We start from the raw sequence: 21,000 nt of genomic DNA, 5'->3' as shown, positions 1-21,000 counted from the left end.
TTTCTTGTTTTGACGTCTACATTATTAGCATGACCATTTTTGTATTTCAGTATCTGTGTGAAATATGTTACAGATAAAAAAAAATCATTTAAAATAATTGAAAATAACAGCCTCTGACATCATGGTCTGAATTGTTACGAACAAACTTCAGGAAAAATTATATATATATTGATATATTATAAGTATTAGAAATGGAGATCAGAAGTAACACAACACAGTAGAAAAATAGTAATAAACTACTGAATGCAGTGGGACTAGATTAACAACACACAAACTGACCTCTACCTTCTTCAGTTTCCCAAAAAAGAGCAAGCCATCCTTCATATAACAAGGCAAACAGATAAATGTAAATCATGGAATCATAGCATATTTGAGTCGGAAGAGGCCAGTAAGGATCACAAAGTTCAACTCCTGGCTTCACACAACCACTCAAAAATCAGACCATATGAGTGGTCTGATTAAGTTTCTAACTGGACAGATATGACTGCAACAGACCATTTAATAGACCTAGCTTCCAAGAAGAAATCTGGATATAATTGGGCTCCAAACAAGAAATGGAAAGTAACTTTTCAGCAGTTTTCCAACACAACTGATTCCCTTTAAGATATGAAAACGTAGCAATTCCTGGTGATTATACACATGCATACAATTAATTTTCTCTGCACTATTTTTACAACTAATACAAACAAAGTCAGGCTCTTCTTTCAGAACAAAGACATCTTTTATTAATAGTTTCCAAAGACGTTAGCTAGATTTGAGATTTGTATTAATGCCCAGAAACTGGACTGATGCTTCTGTGCTGCTAACTACTGTTCACTGACTTAAGGCATCTGCAGTATTCAAGTAAAGAAAAGTACATTGCATTTTTAGCTTTACATGTTAATTCTAAGAGCTTTGTTTGGATCACATGAAATGAAGACCAAGAAGGCCACCAGTAAGCTCTAAAATCTATCAGGCAGGAAGATGTCAGGAAAATGCTATTTCAGCTGAAAAAAGAGTAGGAACAGCAGAACGAATATACACAGCCTCTATGCATTTATGTATAACAATCAATCATCTACAAATTTAGACTAAAATAACAGCTTCTGATCCTGCAAGAAATGAGATTCTGGAATACCCTTCCAACTAAAGCACTTAGTAATCAAAGCTATAAAAAATATAATGTTACGTGACAGTTTGTAATGGGAGAGTTTGGATCAACTAATGCAGGAATTACTTTCTTCTTTCCTCTCTTACATGTAGTCATGCAGTCTATAGCAGGAAATGAAAACCTGAATTCTAAAACTCAGCAAGATGGAAAAAATATGTATTCTGAATTATTAAAAAAAAATCCTAGTTAAATAAAAGGCTCAGCTTCACTAGAGGAAACATTTCTTTCATGGAGGAGACAGGGTGTCAAAAGAAAAAATATGTGTATACATATATATATTGCAGGAGTACATGTAGATACATGATATTTATGTCACTGAGGAACAACACATCTATTCTTAGATTGACTATGAACTAATGAGACCCACAATGGAAAAAAATACTTAAAAATGTCAGAATCCCTACAGCTGAAAACATTAAATAGCTTCTGAAAACATTTCTCTTGTATTTGTAAAGTGAAATACTTCAATATAGATTTTTAAAATTTTGACTAAATATACTAGGTGATAGCAAAAATCAGTTCCAAGGTCCTATTGCTGAATAACACCTATTCTGGGTGCTGACAAGAAGACAACAAGATTAGTTTTTAAAAGATCACAGCATCTTTAACTCTCATTTGGTGTAGGGCAGAATGCATAGTTTTCTAAATTTCTAAATCTAGATATTATCACATAAAAAAATGTACTACTAACTACTTCATAGGGGGAGAACAATTTACACAAGCTTGAACTGCTTAGTATGGTGCTTTATACTAGCTAACATGGCACTGCTGCCATTCCAAAATCAAAAAAACAATCTCTAAAACCTCACAGGACAGTCAGCCTCCTCCCAGGAGCCAGAAACCCAGCCAGTTTCTAAATTCTCAACTGTTTTTTCACATTCAACAGAAACTTTTCCAAACCTCGTCAAAAAGGAAAGCAAATGGATTATAGGTAAAAATTTCTCTAAATCTGTATTTAATTACTTTTAGTATCCAGTTATCAACTTTTCTGTATTTAAGCTCTCTTTCCATTTGAAGATATATTTTTCTCAAATCTAATTATGTTTTTGGCAGGCACACTGCCCAGAGCATTCTGGAGTTCTGCAGATTCTGAACACCAGAATGCCTGGCAGAATCTCTATATAGCAGATGCAATTCTAGCAGGAAAAAAAAAAAAAAAAAAAAAAAAAAGGCAGAAGAAAAAAAACAGTAAAAAAGAAAAATCACTCCTTTTCTTTTTCATAACCAATGTTCTCTGAGTTTACTATGTCCCACTTGGCCAAAAGTGAAAGGCTAGAACAGGTCTCAAAGGTACAATTTCAGATGGTACACTTTTCAGTGGAAAAAAAATCTGGAGCTCCAGCAGACAATTGCTGCAGCTACTCTTTCATGCAACAAAGACCCTTTGAAGAAAAAGATAAATTAAAAAAATAGGGAAAGTCATTAAAAAGTTTCAGAATGGATATACATGGGTAATGAAATTGCAAGAGAATGAAACTTTAGTTATAACCCCCATATCCCCAAACTCAACTCCAACGCTTGGAAATGCACATAGAAAATTAAACACCAGAGGCAGCAAATAGGAAAGTTTATGTTAAACTGCAAAGAACTGCACACGATTTGCTAACGAACATATGAAAAGAATTTCAAATATTCTCTCTCTTGATATCACTTCTACTGTACGAAACAAAATGATATTATGAATCACCAGCATGAAGAATGAGTGAATGAATGAGCTACTTCTGATTTCTCTCAACTAATCTTCTTATAATATCATCCCACAAAAAGAGAAAATTACTTAGTGTTCATGAGAAAAGAACATCATAAACACTGTATATTATATTATAACTTCATAAAAAACAAAACTTTACAAAGCCAAAATCAGTTCTTCAATAGTAGTAAAAGTATTCTTAAAACATGTGTTTTTCATTTTTGCAAACAATTTTGCAGGGAATACAGAACATCATTCCAGAGAATGCTTAGTTAGTAGGCAGAATCAAAGAAAATGACGGACGTTAAGAGGTCTCCAAATTCAACTTCATGCTACAAAATAGGCGAAACTTAACCTACAGTATTCCTGATAGGTTACTTTCCATATTCTTCTTGTGCACACCTGAAGTCAGTAGATCTTTATTGTCCATGACATATAAACCAGTACTTTACTCCCTTAGTTTTGTTGCTTTTTCTCCCTAATATCCACCCACTCCTTTCTAAACATACAGTTTGAAAAGCAACCGTAACTGAGATCATTATGCTCAAGTTGCTTGATTATAAATGGGAGCATATCTTCAAGAGAGTTTCTTAAATCTTGAATCTAATAATCCATACATACCAAAATTACAGAATTAGCACTTTCTTAAAGAAACATAATTATTAACTTGTAAAGAAAGAATTCAAAGAAAGAATAGCTACATTTTAAAAAGGAAAAAGATAAAGAAATAACAAAAATTACCCTGAGTATTATATTACATACTTTGGCTCAAGTACGGATAATAAAATACATTTTTAAAATTACAGTTAACATAAAGTAATTTAATTCAATTACTGAGGAAGTTATTTTGGATGCAAAGGAAGAGAGTCGTAAGAAGTAATAATACTTAGAAACATCATGGCCATTTGAGGCACCACTACAGAATTCAGTCCACTCAGTCCCAAGCTTGTGGAGGTATCAAGAGCTCCTACACAAGAGCACACCATGATCTCTTCAATGGCAAAATCCTATTCAGACCTAAGTTTTTGTGATGCAAACTACAACAAAGCAGAGACCTTCTTAAAGATGATCAGTGCAGAAAAACAAACAAACAAACAAAAAAAAACACCAAGGATTGTTCATTTACTGTCTATTGCTACTCTATTCAAGGAATAAAGGCTTGGAGTTTAGAATTTGCAAACATGATGGCATACATCACATGCACAGCTAATTTGATTAATTCCTCCACCTTCTGGAAAGAAGCCCCAAAAGCTCTGAATATGATCTCATATCTGAAGGAAAACAATGTATTTGAAACACCTACACATGTGAAAATATGTTTGTTTTTGTGTTCATTGTTTTTTAAGTTTTTGAGTAAGCTTGAAATACCACAAAATAGTTTTTAACAAATGGCCCTTCCTGCTGGATTCAGCTGGATGAGCATTTATTGAAGCACTAATTGTCACCACTACTTTCAGATCTCCATCAGTTCTCATAAATGTCCATATGTTCTTTGGTTAAAAACCGCAGCTTAATGACACGGGAAAGTGCAATTCAATTTATCATTCTTCCTTAACCTTTTGAAAAATAAATTAGTTTTTATGAGAAACAATCACTGTAAATAAAGTGAAAAGCACTTCAACTCTGTCATCATCTAATGTCACTTGTCATTAAATCTGAATGGAATCACTTCACTTTGAAATTATTTCAATCAATGATTATTTGCCTAACCTAAATATTGAGATCCTGTAGAAGATCAGAGAGACAGAAACTTTGAAAATAGCCATGTATGCTTAAGATGTCACACTACCCATTAGATGTACACACATTCCTCTCAGCTGAGCCATGTTTGTACAGTACTCTACAGTACTCCTGTTTTCAAGATAGTCATAGTAGTATAAAATCCATTATGCTACAGGGATTTATCTTCCTCTTAAATATCTACTCTGGTGTAAAGGGTTTTAACTACTATAACTGAATCCACACCGCCAGGTTCTATTATTTCAGTTACAAGTTTTTTATAGTTAATGTTGCATCTTCAAAGCAGTATACCTTATACAAATAATGCTTCAGAAATGCTTTGTTGTTATCTAGGACAGCAGATGGGGAACAAATGAGAATTAAATTTATGCCTGCAGACTCATTTCAGTACTGAAGTTTTGTCATGTGTTGCCCTAGTCAATTGTACATAAAGTAAAATAAACCTGTTACCAAACCTGCAGAGTACCTGTAGTTAATGTGACTTTTAAAATATTCTATCTTCAAACCATCAAGGCTAAAGGAAAAAAAAAAAAAGTAGAGAGCCTTTTTTCCCCATCCACCTCACTATAAGCTACCAGAGATATCACCAGTATACACCAACTCTCACTGAACTCTCAAGTTGTTTATTTTTCCTATCTTGATTGCAGATCAGCACTTCTATCACACACACATTTGACTAACTTCATTAAGAAGGTGAAACACCAGGAAAACAGTTTGTAAAACTGTAGGTGTTATGGAGTGTCAGCTATGGTACCGCTCACAAGGAAAAAATGCATAAATTGAGATTATTTCAACTTACGAAAAGGCTCTTTTCTCAAAAACTTTTTTAGCACTTTACAGTTCCATTTGTTATGTGACGATCACTGTTGTTCAAATAAAAGTTTTAAGTACTTTCTCATAAGTTTTCTTCACTTTTGAAAGTTTTGTTTTGTTTAATACTAAGTTACTGAAGTACAAAGAGGTGGAAAATAAAGAACAAAGCAATGCAGAAGAAAAAAAGATTAAAAAGGAAAACCAGCTTTAAAAAACATATACAACTTCAAAGCTTCCAATAGAATTTTGCCTCAGGCTGCAGAATCGCCTCTGCAGGAGCTGGCTTCCATACCAATAATTCTCCATCTTCCCTGATCAGCATGGAGCAACATTAAGTAACGTGCTGCCTCAGATTTGATCTCTCTTCACACACTCTGAACTTTCTGTGAACACAGGCATTACTGGAAACCCTTAAGCGTGTTGTGTTAGGCCTCACTTGCCCTAACAAGGCAAATGCAAAGATTTTGGTCTATTATATGTCAAATAACAGTCTGACAAGCATCACGCAAAAAGATCCTGCGACATGAAGTTCTACTAGATATGGGCATAAATAGGTGATCTGAGCTAGACTGAAGGAAATCAGATATGTTCCTCTAATTTCAGATCTTAAGGAAAAAAAAGGCAAATTACATAATAGGAGAGTGCATTTCACACTACACAGTGAAGTGTTGTCCAGCTTAAAAAGAAAAACAGGTAACATTTTAAAAAATTTGAAACATCACAAAGCCTGCTTCATTTATCTTTCCCCTCTCTCTCTCCCCTTTCCATCTCTTCCTCTCTTCCATCATGTTTCACCTCCTTCTCCTCCTCTTTTTCTAGGAAAAATCAAACAGTGAAAGTGTTTCATCAAGTCATCAGAAGGATGTAAGCATTATTTAAATTCTTCTACACTGAAAAGCTTAGTTCATTCATCCAAGGAAGAAGCCATTATGTAAAACTCACAAGTAGCAAATATTCATATTGGAATAGCGAGGAAAACATTTGCAGTGCAAGCCACTCATCTCAATGATGCATTAAAGATCTTAAAATAAACATTTGTATAAAAATAATGTGTTCTGTTCACTGTTAATTCTGAAAATTTAACAACATCATTTTATGAATATATACTGAGAATTGTTTGCACAGCAGCAGGGCCACCTTAAATGGTTCAACCTTTTTTCTTTAATCTTTTGTGAGGACATTTTAAGAGAAAATTTTCCTATGAGATACAAAGAATATCCGGAGAACCATGACAATCAAAACATTACAAATTTCCATACACTTAGGTGGATTTATTAATTACAGTTTGAAGTTTTATAAACATTTCTTAAAATACCTTATTTCTGGGCAACAGGTTGCAAGGGAAGACCAACACTACAGACGCTTTCAGGTCCAACATCATGCCTGGTTTTGCCCTTCAACAAAATGGGCTGAATGAACAAACATAGGATGGAAAAGTAATGGAAACTACTGTTTAAAAAGCTGGGAAGGCAATTAAAACTACTATTTTTAAAAAACTACCTCTAGAAAAAAAGAACCTCAAAGATATGTTTTTCCTTTACCATTTTAGCATTTCCCACAGGGTTCCTGTGAAATTTTTGTTTTCGTTCTTTTTCCTGAAAGTATACATTTAAACTCTGATTTTTTAAGAAAATCTATAATTGAATAAAGATTTGTCATCAAACTGTATACAAGGTAAGAAAATTTGCTTTACCACTACACAGCAATTCAAATGATACTCCTAAGAAATATTTTGAAACTATGGGTCATTTAGCAGTTTTCTCTGCCCCATAGTAATACTGTAAAATGTTTAGTAATCACTGTAAATTAATTTACTATGCATAATACTGCTAACATGTATAACCTGTACCACAGAAGGCATTCTGTCTTTCCTGCAAGACTGATGATAAACACTGTAAGAACTGTTATAAGAAGGGCTGTATAATACATATTTGCATGCAAAAATGTACAGCAATTGCATACCAAGGTGAGAAGAGGCCTGTAAATAGCCCATTTCATTACTGAAATCTTTTCCCTTTAATCCATTTTTAAAGCAACAGAATTGTCCTTCAAAATTTGCTGTGTTTATTTATGACTAAAAGCATTTGTGCCTGCTACTTATTTTCTTCTAACCTGCTGCACTTAAACTTGCCCTTAACTATTTTCCAAAATGCTTGAAACTTCTGTATGTGCAACCTTTGATGAAGTATGCTTAATTCAGACAGTCTTCTGTGATCCTGCAGTCTGAAAAAAGTGACACAGTTATTACACATTTTCATATATACAGACGTTATCTAAATGACAAGGCTGGGAATAAAGGGAAAGTTTCCAAACTGCAGATACAAAATCAACCAAAATCTACGTGAGGCAATAACTTCCATACAGCTGTAAATATAGCTTTTGGTACATCATGTGTCTCATTGTTTAAGTATACAATGCATTTTTTTTTTTTACACAAGAAAAGCTATGTTCCCTATCCATAGTAATGGAAAGAGGACAGCTCGAAGACTAGAGAGGATGCTTGGCTCTGAGCAGGGGATGCTGAGCTCAGCAGACCCAGCTGTCAGCACAGCCATTCCTGTACTCTGAGGAAAAAGGTCAGTTCCAAGCATACATGAAAAAATGCAGTAAGGATAATAAAGAAAGATTGCTTAGGAATAAAAACAGGCTTAAAAAGTGCAAGCTACATGCAGTACCAATGGAAAACCTAAGTGGGAAGTCTTAATTTTATTTTCCTTTCACTTGTCACGATGCTCGTTACCAAGATACTTTAAAAGAATTCCATCCATAATTTTTTTTAAAGAAATGAACTACAGATTTTGGCAAAGGATGCAATAATTCAAATACTACTACCCAATTACAGGCTCATTAAGATGTCATGTCCCTCATCACAGTGCCAACCTGCCTTTCATTGAAAAAGGGCACGCTCAAGGAAAATCATTTGTAGCCGTCCTGCCCAAGCTCTTGCTTTCTGCACACGTTGCCACTGCTCTCAGCAGCAAATCATCCTGTGCATTCAGGAAATACTCCTGAAAGCATTCCATCCTGGTAAAAAAAAAATGTTGAAATACAGTCATATTTCTTTAGGTTTGTTGAGTCTCCAATTTTTCATTTGCAAAGCTGAGAAAATGAAGGCATTCCTAAGACGCGGTGACGTGAATGGTTTGCCTCAACGCTGTGCTGAAGAGGGTGCAGCCATCTTTATGGACTCATTTTCTCTGCTGTGGAGCAAGGCCCAGGAGCCAGGACCTGAAAGGCACAAGGCCAGGGAGGACTGAGCTGTCCCCTGTCCCTCAGGGGACACAGGCAAACTCTGGGTCCATCTCCTGAGCAGGCCCCACAAAGCCTCTCACGGTGACAGGGCTGCAGTGCCTCAACGCAGACCCTGGCCATGGGCAGCCAAACAGCTGTGGGGTGCTGGGGTTGGTGTGGCCCCCCAGATAATTTTGACAGTGGTGACTGCAAAATGGCAGATGCACTGAACAGAACTAGAGCAGAATATTATCTGTATTATGTGGAAGAGGCCAGAAACATGGGAAAAAAAATATCTCTTTTTTTTTTTTTCATTCTACTCATGCAGAAAGGAAAAAAATATATATCTAACGTGGAAACACTTCTTTACCTAAAATTTGTTTAATTTATTACGCACAAGGCATTGAACTGAGATTTTGTTTAGCCTGAAATTGTATTTTACTGCCTAAAAATGATTGGAAGTATAGGCAGCTACAGGTAGTGAAAGGTGCAGCCATCAGCTCATAAACATCCCACTAAAACACATGCAGGTTGGCACTGCAAAAAACTACATGAAACTGAGCTCTTGCCTTCTGGGTACCCGGGAACATGGAAACTGTGTAAACCATCAGTACAGGCAGGAGCTGGAGGAGACAGGAGATACTCTTTGTTTCCAAAATATGCCCTGGTGCATTTTGTTTAGCAACTTCCTCAAAGCCCTTTTGTTTGCATCAGTGTAACAACTTTATTAAATATTTATACTGAAGGTTCTCTAATACTTCCTCCTGACTAACTTTTTTTTAAAAGAACACTTAGCTTATTGTTTATTTTTATTTCAACCTATACATGAAAAAATACTCAATATTTTTTTAAGAAGTACTAAAAGTCAAGTCAATAATACGACATAGCGCAAGGAATACAAATAACGTGTACTAAAAAGAAAAAAGAAATTAAGTCTTCTGAGATTCCAAAGGGGAGAAGTTTACAGCCAGAATAAAAAGATAGGAAAAAAAAAAGAAAAAACAACAACAACAAAAACATAGTATGATACTTTGAATACAAAATAATATACAGACAGACATTGTAGCTTCTTACAAGCAAAGATAAGTGCCATGTTCTCTCCTTATCCCCACTTCAACAGAGGACATTTTGTCCAATACGTCTCTCACAAAGGCTCACTACACTACTACCAGCAGGGCAGGTGTTTTCCAGGTTCTAGGACTACATGCCAGCAAGTATTTGACAGGTTATATAATGCAAATACTCTCGATAAGAAAATACACTGCTTTAAAAGTTATAAGCATGCACTAGTGCTGTGGATTTCTTTTTTAACAACTTAAAAGTTTTTGAGATTTTCTTGAGATTTTGTATGCAGCTTTACTCATATATAGCTAGTGCAGTGCTAGAGCTTCTGAAAATGGCACTTCCTCCAGACACACTCAATATTTTATTCTATACCACCCCCCCACAGGGGAGAAATTAAGAAAGCTGATACAAGAAAACTCTTTTGATTAGTGACCTGAGCTCTGGTACAACAGAGCTGTAGGAAAAGCAGCTTGCTAGCACTTTATGCCATGGCATGTTCTCTGCCCATGTTTGCAGGATTCATTAAATAAAAACAGAAGCTTTCAATACCAAAGTAGGTGCTTCAATATAGAATGAAAGCACATGAAATCCAGTGAAATTTTTTCATCTCTTTAACCTCAAATAAGAACATCTTGTAATTTCTGGGCGAAATGCATGTTTCATAATGTCAAACTCTACGTAGCTTAGCTTTACTTTTTATTTATTGGTATTTTTGTAATATGAAAAATAAATGCCATTTGTTATGAAAGCAGACATTGGACAAAATTAGCAGACATATTCTGCCTCAGGGCATGAATACAAGAAAATTGTCAGACATTAATAATGTAGACAAAGCTTTTTCCAGGGAAAATGAGGATCCAGTGGAACAACAGATAAATCATACCCAACTGCTCACTGTTTGTTGCTTCACAATCTGTTGTATTTCATCGAATATGACTAGAACAAGTCTGTTACAGCCATAAAAAAACATTAGTGGAAATTAATATGTAAATTACTGTAGTGCTCATGTGGGATGCCATTTCATTAATTTGAATTCACTGACATGACTGTGTAATCTAAATTTATGAGTTTTCAACTGTCACTCCAAGGAGAATACAGCACTTATTGAATTTTGCTTTAGAAATATTTTATGTATTAAATAATATTTGCGTGGAAAAAATGTACATGAAGGGTTTTGAATTTAATATATATAATATATAGCAGACGTTTTGTCCATGAGAAGGTATAACCCACAGAACAATAAATGATATGTGGATGTTTCCTTTCCAAACATTTTTAGACAGTGATGAAAACAAATAATTGGAAGATGGGAAAAAAAATCAATTTTTCAAGTTCTCAGTAATGTTGGTATTGCCCATAATTATTTTGCTGAAACAAATGCAATTCTCCTTATTTTTAATAGAATGGGTTAATGATGCATAGAACTCTTGTGTCACCCTCCAGAGTTTAAGAAAAGAGTACAGTCAAAAAAGCACCCAAATTTAATCAAGAAGCTTCATCAACACATAAACCAGCTTGGAGGTTTGCAAGATTTGTAAAAGGCCAGCAAGAAAAGAAATTAGAAAATTATTTACCGTTTAAACCATTCTTTAATTAACATCTGGACACAAAGTTAGCAAATATTTTGGATAGTCTTGGCTTTAACATCCTCCCTTTTCCTGCAAGTTTGGTGCAAGGGGCACCAAAATAACATAATATTATTAAAATGTTTCTGAAGCAAATGCTGCAAATGTAATGTTCCTTTTCTGAATAAAACACAGCAAATATGGAAAAGAAACAAAGGTTAATAAAAATACAACAAAACGTGGTCAACTATGAAAAAATATTTTTAGAGCTGGAAAAATTTCACACTTAAAAAAAATTATGATTAAAAAGTTTTACTTATTGGCTACACTGTAAAGTGCTCCTCCCTTTCCCAATCCATGGTTCTAAATGGTTCATCATCCTTTTGCTTATAGGAAATTAGTTGATTATTTCACAAATCTATAATTCTGTTAAGAAACACAACTGTTTCATTACTGTGCCTCATCAAAGTATTCATCTAACAATTTCCATGGTGGAGTTTTCCTTCTAGACGTTTCTGTTTCAAAATGGTTATTTAATGTATCATATAACTTTCGAATGTAAAAACTCACTTTGGAATAAGGCTTTTGGGAACTGAAAGGGAGAATTTGCTAAACCACAAAAGGGAGATTTGTTTAACTATGACACAGTGAGGAACAGACTCTCAGCCAGTAGCGAATGTTTCACACTTGTCAAGTCCTCCTGTCAGCAACCCCTACAGCTCTGCTGACTACTAGGAACACCTGCCTGCTGTAAGGTCACGCTGACTCAATGTCACCTTGCAGGGAACATGCTCACACACAACCACGATTTCAGCATCATCTTGCAGAGAATTCTGATTTCTGTTATTTTTCCCTGTTATTGACAACTAGGTAATTATACTTTGTGAATTGGTGAGATCTGATGGATTGGGACTGTGAATTAATTTGCCTGGCTGACTAAGAAGCAAGCACAGACACGACACGAAGAAGCATGTATAGACACAAGAATCTTTTAATGTGATGGCTGTCATTCATTTATTTATGTTGATTGTGTGAAGACAACATTCGTAAGTTTCATTCCAATGATTTACTACGAAGTAAATATATATATTTCTTCAAATTGAGATTGTGATACACATTATAGCAAAAACATCATCTATTTTTTGCCTCCTAGAACATTTCCACCTACTTACTATTTAGGAAGCTACCTATTTAATGGAAAATATCACACACACACACACACACACACACACACACAAAAAAAAAAAAAAAAGATGCAACATTTCCTAGTATTTAAATACACATACAAATTCATCAAACATGTCCACAGACTTGTATTCAGGTGTAAATTACAAAACCAGGTAGAAACTACAACAGAAGTCTTTGTTCTGATCTGACCTTGATGCCAAAGTAAGTGTATTCTTTGCTCTGTTCCCCTGAGTAAATGACTTTTATTAGAATCCTATCCTCCAGTTTTCATAACATTGAAACCTTCTCTTCACATCTGTAACTGTTATTTTCTCCCTCGTGAGTTTTGCATAACGTAGCAAGCAATTGTCAGGAGACACACATTCCTCAGCAGCACTCAACCTACTTACCAGCCACCTCTTCCTACACTGAAGTCTTCCAGATAAACATTTCCTTTCTGCTATCCCAATTCAAACTGTTTTTAACTCCTATCCAAAAATGGAATAACAAAAGCAGAGGGAAATTCTTCAGCTCTTCAAATGACCAGATACTGCTGTATCTCACAGAAAGAAAAAAAAAAAAAAAAAAGACACCACAGGAATCAGGGAAGAATTTTTAAAGAACCACACATCATAGATCTTGCAAAATTATCTTCTCCCAACTTCTCAAAGCACTGTCTGTTTATGCATATGCAAAGACAGTAATGTTTCTACTGAAAAATGTCAGGTTTCTACTGGAAAAGGAATAAACACATGTACTGTAGTTTTAACCAACACACAACACAAGTTCTGTCAAGAATAAAAATCTGATAACTCTTTCCCATGAATTTTCCAGGCCTTTGACTACTCTTCCTAGCATTGGATAGTTATCTGCTAAAGTCCAAGCTTCTGATGGTCAATACCAGTCACAATTAACAGTTTAAGGAACAAAATCATCAATGAAGACAAGTCATGGTGAGTATTGACTGCTGTGACTCTACAATGCTTTCCAGGAAGACCTTCGGGAATTGACATCTGATGTCTTGCTGCTGTCTGCAGCTCTGATCTAACAGGCATACCTAGATAGACAGGTTTTACAGACTGCAGTTATTTCAGTTTACAAGTGATCAAATAAATGGGAATATAATGCCAGCTCTTTACCAAGAACCACTGTAATCCTTATTCTGTAGTACCACCCAATTTTGCTCCTGGCAATCTGTCCATGCTATTCATTTGAAGTACCGTATATTGTTAAATTTTCTGCTGCATTGTCTGAAACGTACATCAAAAGTTTTTCCTCTTCACAGGATGTGTAAATGAATGAGCAAAGGAAAAAAAAAAACAAAAACAAAACAATCCCAGGAATTACTTATTTCGCATGTCTCACAGTTTCTTTCCCTACCAGATGGAACCTTACAATGTGGAGAGCTGAACAGCTAATCTTTCAGATACACAAGTCCATCTTCATATTTGATCTCTCTTCTCCTAAGCACCTCTTTTGTCTATTGATTTAATGACTACAGCCAAGGACTTTATTGATTTTCTTCAGAGGGAGAAAACTTGCAGTAATGGTTCTTTTTGCTCATGACTTTAACGCTGTCTCCTGCTGAAGTTAACAGAAATATGTGATCTTGTAATGATAAAGCAGAGCAACAACTGATTGACCCCACCTACTGCCAGGTCTTACAGAAGTCTCAACATCCTGCTTCGCTTAATATTAGGCAATGACATCAAATCCCATCCTTCCCAACTATACAATCTGTACAGTCAATCACAGAGACATTGCATTTGAAAAGCATTAGAAAGGAAATCTTAATACATTTTTATTACATACTTCTTACCAAAGAATCAGGAGAACGCACAAAACCTCCAACAACTTAGTAGTTTAGTTCTCTGAGAAACACAATACACACACTTCTTACATTCATATACCATTAAAAAAAAAAAAAACCATAAAAATCCCCTGTAAAGCACAATGTTGGCCAATTTCATATAAGCAAATCCTGGTCTGTCCTCAGTAAGAACAAGGTGAGTACTCAGATATCTTGTCTAAACACAAATTTATTCCAATCTCACTCACAGCTGCTTTACCTGTCAATACTGTTTGCCAAATTACAAACCAGACACTATATACTAAATACAGCCCCATTTCATTTTTCATACAAAATACACAGATAACATTCTAGACAACTATAATCTGGGCTCCCTCAAATTTCTGCAAATCAATAACCACTGTTTGTCCATCAATCTGAATCTTAAATGCACCTACAGCACTGTTTCTTAGTCACTGTACTCAACATTAAAAAAAGCAAAACCTACAAACTACTATACACAAAAAATGTTCCAATAAAATTCATGCTATCTTAAAAACAGGTGTTTCTCACAACAGATGAGGAAGGCTATAAAATACAGTAAAGCCCTCAGACATCACTAACATTCCCAGTGCTCTCTGATGATGCCCAGCTCAGCAATCTAAGACCTTTAACTGAATAAACACACCACTCTAGTGAATCTATCAATTCCCTTACTACGTCTTCTATACTTCCGAGTTCTGACTCTGAGGGAGATTCACAAAACCCAGTCCATTGCAAGAGCTGAAATGAAAGCTCCAAAAACACAACAGAGCATATTCTGGTGCAATATAATTGTCCCTCATACCTAACCTCATCCTTCATATTCCTCTCTACCTCCATGCCTGAAGGGAATTAATGACTGCATTGTCTTTCCTGAGAATAATATCCTTTCTCCTTCCTTCACCTCTGCTCCACAGATAGCCGCTATTTTTTCTTTCAGATGGTGCAGCTCGGTAAACAAGTTAAATTCACAACAACTTACAGTTGCCCCTCAAGACCTCTCCTGCTATTTAAGATGTAAAGAGGCTCACACGCTCAAAATGAGATGTATTTTCCATTATTTCAATTGGTTTATCTCCTCTTAAAAAACCTGCAATGGTTATAAAACCACAGCTACAAAGCTGTGAGTGCATTAAAGTATTTGTTGTTAGCATAAAGGCTTTTTAGTGCTAATGTCTATGGAGATAAATGAAATAAAACCATGTAGGGTTTCAAGAAGCTGGATTACAATGTTCTTTTGTCTAGAGCAAGAAAAGTATTTATGCTCTGAAAATAAAATTCAGATAATTATCTGGTAGTTTAATTTAAGGAAGAGCATACTGGCCTCCTACTGCAGTAACAAGAGCAATTATTTTTGCAGTAAGTTAAATATTATATTTGAAATGTTTTAAAACAAAATATAATAATGTTTTCACAGCAGTTTACGGTATTAAAAAGTCAAGCAGTGTCCTCTTTTGTATCTGCAAATTTTATATATAATGCACTAATACTTCGCAGGTACTGCAGTGTGGATGTTAACCAGCACTAACAGGAGCAGTTACATTACCATCTCTACAGATAGTAGGTTTAATTTACATACATACGTAGGTTAAACAGTGTTGAAGTATAAAAGCAACCTATACAGTAAAACTGGTGAGTGAGAGAATTGCTGTTTTGAAATGTGATCTGTTATTCGCTTCTATACTTACTCTAATTAAGCCAATGATATTACAAGTATGGTAACCAACCACTGAGATTTACTTGTTAAATATCTTTGCGTTTTTGAGTACGACTTTATTTATCTAATTATGCAAACACTGTTTTTTATAGTTCAATAATTTTCACTTGATTGTTTACAAGGACAAAAGTAATTAAATAATGAGGCTACTGAGCTGACCTGTTTGTATGTAAAAGATTGTGACTATTTGAAAAATTCCCAAGTATGCAAACAGTGCTAGTTGACTTGAATAGTATGAGACATCTGGCTTACGTGTCAACCACATCCCCTGAAATACTGTTTTTCCCTCACAAATATAACAAGAAACATTAATTCAGTCAAATGACAACAGATCTGTCTGTATGATGAGGTTAAGCAACAGTTGCTACAAACATTTATTTTAAAATACAGTTATAAAATGCAGCTTTATCCACATTATATAAAAAATAAAAAACAAAAAAAACCTGCAGAAAATCTGAGATTTCAATAATGAACAAGCTCCACTTATAAGCTGTCAGCTGCTTAATTCAAAGTGTTAAAAACTGGGGCTTTAGTTTTTCCAGATATCTTAGTCATCAGCTAATGCTCAGTATCATTTCCCTGTTTTAGTTTCTATGTTTTTAGTTTTGGTCATAGCAATTATCTTTAGGCTGATGTTTGGCATGCTGTTCAAAACTATGATCTTGGTGAGATATAGCAAAATAAAGTTTGAAGGGGAGAAATCAGCTTGACCTCTTTATTCTCATTTACTTTAAAAACCAAAATCCTTAAACTACTCTTTTCAAAGTCCTTGTTATGACTTCCAGAATTCTTCACAGACCATTAAGTCCTTAATGTGGATTACTGCCCTTGAGTATTAACAGTAAACTATTAAAAATGCTATTTTATTTATCAGGCTGGAACTCATACTGATTTTCTTCTTTGCAGATTTCACAAGATTTTTAGTATGGCATTTTATTATTTCTTAAGCAGATAGCTTATCATGATAAGCCTAAGAGCCCAAAGACAGCCAGCACTCTCCAGAACTTCAACAATAACCCATGAAATTAAACACACTGATTCAATGGAACATAATTTGTTACATTCAACAGGGGAAAAATCCACACAAAGAAACAATTATAGCATAAAGCCCAAAAAAGACAGGTAATGTTGATGCACAGGTTTTGAAAGGAAAAATGCAGAGAGATTAACTGGAAGCAAAGCTACTCTCTCAAATGAAGCTTTTCTATGCAAAAGCAAATGTGATGATTTGTTAACATACTTGAGAAAACTGTTGGCACTACCAGGGGCAGAGGACTGAAATGCTTTTGTACAATTTTGGAAAACCTACCTGTGTTTCTACCAGCAGATGTAAAGTTTGATTTCACAGAATATTCTTCCCAAAAGCAGTGACGACTCTGCAGAAGGGTTGGCCAGTTTTAAGTGGCCAGTTTCAGGTGTTATCAAGTGCATACCTGTAAATATCCTACACACTGTGGAGAAGCCAAGGTAGGCATGTTGTATTACAACTTATTAAACCACAACTCATTGCCTTTGCATCTTATTATTAGAAAATTTAGGGTTTTCCATTAAAACAACTTAGCTTTCTTTAATTTTGTTTTTATTTTTGAAGAGAGAGGAGTTGGAATTTGTTTGCTTTTAATAATATAAATTCACAAATAAGTGGAAGCTAATTTCTTATGCTAACAGCTGAATAAAGACTGGATCTAAGCCAATTAAAGGTGTCACAAAGGAATTTATTATAAATTGTATCTTCTGGAAGCAGCACATATCGTACTGCAACAGAGACTCACAGCTGCAGAGAGCTGCAGTTGAGGCTCTATTATCCTCCAACAGTTCTCTGTCTGCTCAGTTCGAATTTCACACACAGATCTATCCAGAAACATACCTCGCAGCCTTCAGGGGGCCCTTTTCTTCTCTGTAAATAGGTAGCAGCTGCTTTGCATATGTCAAGATAGTTTCTTGGCAGAGGTTGTAGTACCAGGTTCTATCGATGGTAACAAGGATCCCGAAATTTCAGATTTCATGGGATATAAAGATGCTTATATAAAATCCAGGTTTTAACTATTAGATTTATGCTAAATAATTAAATTCAGCAACATTTAGTTCCTAGCTGTAATACATTTACGAATTAAAATAAAAAAAAAAAAATTTGCTCTTCTGAGAAAATTGCTTTTCCAGAAGGCATTTTAAAATTGCCAGAAGAAAGCTGATTTCCCTGACAATCTTTATCCATATTTTACACATTACTCAGTAACACTTAACCTCATTTTACCACATACATTTCAGTCAGATTACAAATTGTTGTGGTTTTGGCTGGTAAAGAGTCAGTTTATTCTGAAGAGGCTTATATGATGCTGTGTTTGGGATTTTTGGGTGGAAACAGTGATGGGAGCACATCATTGTTTTAGTGGTTGCTGAGCAGTGCTTGCACAGGGCGAAGGATTTTCCTGCTTCCAATGCCCTGCCTGTGAGGGGTTGGGGATGCACAAGGAGCTGGGACGGGGCAGAACCAAATGCATTCCATACCACAAGGTATCATGGTAGGCAATAGGATAATATTTACTACGATTACACTACATTTACTATGATTTAAAGTAGTTATTAGTTTAAAAAAAAAAAAAAAGAAAAAAGAAAAAAGAAGGAAGTACTAGTTGTCAAGCTCTTCATGTAGAACTTGCTTTTCCTAAATGGAGAGGTCAAAAAGATCTCTTTCAGGAGCTGTACAATTTACCCCTCACACACACCTCCCCTTCAGCTAGTGAGCATGCCAACAGTATGTCTGCAGAATTTAAGATATTTTACCTGGGACTTCCTGACTCTAAATGTGATGTAAAAATAACAATCAGCAAATTGAAAAGGAAATTCATATTAAGGAATATAGATCAAAGAGCACTACTTTATGCATAAAAAATCTGAACCTGAAATTGAGTCTTTTTGTACACAGTTAACATTCTCAAAATACCTGGAAGCAATAAACCAAGTCTACAGCCTGTATAAATCAGTAGAGCTCCATTAATTTCAGTGATAACAGGCTAATTTGCACGACCTGAGACTGTAGCACAAATCTGTTTGAGGTTTTCAAGCCTCAGTATTTGACAAATAACCAGCTCTCACAAGGGATGACATGTGAATTGACTCAAATACAACATTTATAAAGGCAGATGTCCATTAGAAGTCCACAAATCTGAAAAATGCTAGCTACCGCTAGGGTTTTACAATCTACATACTAAAGATTATACAGTAAGCAGTTGTAAAATATAAAACCACCATCAAAATTCACCACTGGAAAGAAGTCACAGACAAAAAACACCACAGAAAAAAAATAATCCATTTTTTCTTAAACTAATAATTATTTCTACATAAGTAACTTTATATTTCCTTATGTATTTACATGGAGAGAAACTGTAGGAGAGATAAGGCACCTCATTGGTTTTAGGTCCAACATTTAAATGTTTCTGTTGCTCACACACACTGCAGGCACCTCAGTGCTTCAGATTATATTCCTAAAGCTTGCAGAAGAAAAGATAACATTATCCCTTAGTAGCCCACAGGCCTGCATGCCCAACCTGCTCAGTCAGAGGCCACAGCCACCCAGCGGGAAGGGAGCCACTTGTACACAGGGAAAGCTGAACTACATTCTCCCAGTATAGACCTCCAAAAATAAAATGAAAGGTGTAAGGCAAATTTTAGGATCTTGAGAAGACACAGATGCAATGTTCCTGTTTGGACCAGATGCTCAGATTCCTAGGAGTTAAATGCTTATGGCATTACAGTTTAAATACTTGCCTGCCGACCATGCCAAAATTTTGTATCTCACTCCTGGCCCTGGCTCTTCTTCACATACACTGTACATAAAAATTGGATATTTAATTTCACTTGGCAAAGGGTATCTAAAGAAGATAATTTAAACATTCATTATAATGCTTCAATCTTTGTCTGAATCTAAGTCTTGCAATGATCTGAATATAGAGTTGAACATTCTGGAAAATAATCTTTTTTTAATTGACATGCTCCCTTGGCCTTTCTAAAAAAAACTGTATCTGGAACTTCCTATTGAAATAGAATATAATGACAATGCATACTTCTATGCCTTCCACTGCTGACCAGATTATTAACCTAAAATATTAATCAGAAAGCTATATCTCATAGTTCTTCTACATGTCAGAGTCCCAGATTGAGCCTCCTGTCTCAAGAAGAAATCGAAAACCTGACGAAGCATTTACACATCTCAAAAGCAACCCTAAACTCAGGAATGAGGGAAAGCCTTCCTAACATCGCATTCTACTCCTTTAAAACTTCAAGCAAACAAACAGCCCAAAGAAAACTGCAAGCAGCATTTCATGCATCAACAAATTGCTACAAATAAAGTACAAAGATATTCTTTCTTGGTTTAGGTAACAGTTGTATTTTGGCAAGGATTAATGTGTCTGTGGGTAGATTCTATATACTACTGAAAAGACAGAACAAGATGTATAGTTTGGCAAGTGATGTACGTAACTGCTTGCCACTACACAGAGGAGAAATTACTGCATCCAGTTCCAAAATAACAGTTCTATATGAAACTTTAACACACCCTTCAACTCGCTTTATTTATACATTTATCCAAGACTAAATTTCCAAATCGAGGGGGAAAAAAGTTCTTCCTGACAGATTCCATGAGATTCAGTGGTGTCACAAGTGGTAGTGTATGCCCTACCTCAACTTGAAAAGAAAATGAAGTTTGGAAATTACTCAGTTGTATATATCTCACAAACAGAAAGAAATCAGCCATCAGTATCAACTAGAGGCAGCAAACGAAAGTATTCCTAATTTCCCATGGCACTAAGGCATGTTACACTTATAGCTTCTCTTTTAATGAACAGAAACCAAAATATTTTCTAGTCACTTGATGAGCATCATTTGCTTTATGTTTTGCTTATGAAGCAGCAAAAATCCAGTCAAAATTCTGTAGGTTGCTCCAAAAGTAATGCCTCCTATTTATTTCCATGGAAACTACAAGTACAAAGAGCAGAACACTATTTGATAGAGCAAACTCTCAGCCACAAAACG

The 21,000-nt window shown here is 35.2% G+C and overlaps 1 protein-coding gene across 2 annotated transcripts in view; it reads right to left on the bottom strand.

Moving 5' to 3' along the window:
• Positions 1–21,000, bottom strand: part of IMMP2L (inner mitochondrial membrane peptidase subunit 2) — a 447,967-nt gene that overhangs the window by 342,287 nt on the left and 84,680 nt on the right. The window lies entirely within an intron of this gene.

This window comes from Lagopus leucura, unplaced genomic scaffold (assembly GCF_019238085.1).
Source record: "Lagopus leucura isolate 7727_CA_CO unplaced genomic scaffold, USGS_WTPT01 Super-Scaffold_100008, whole genome shotgun sequence".
Lineage (NCBI taxonomy): Eukaryota > Metazoa > Chordata > Aves > Galliformes > Phasianidae > Lagopus > Lagopus leucura.
This window is presented reverse-complemented; position numbering and strand designations above follow the sequence as displayed.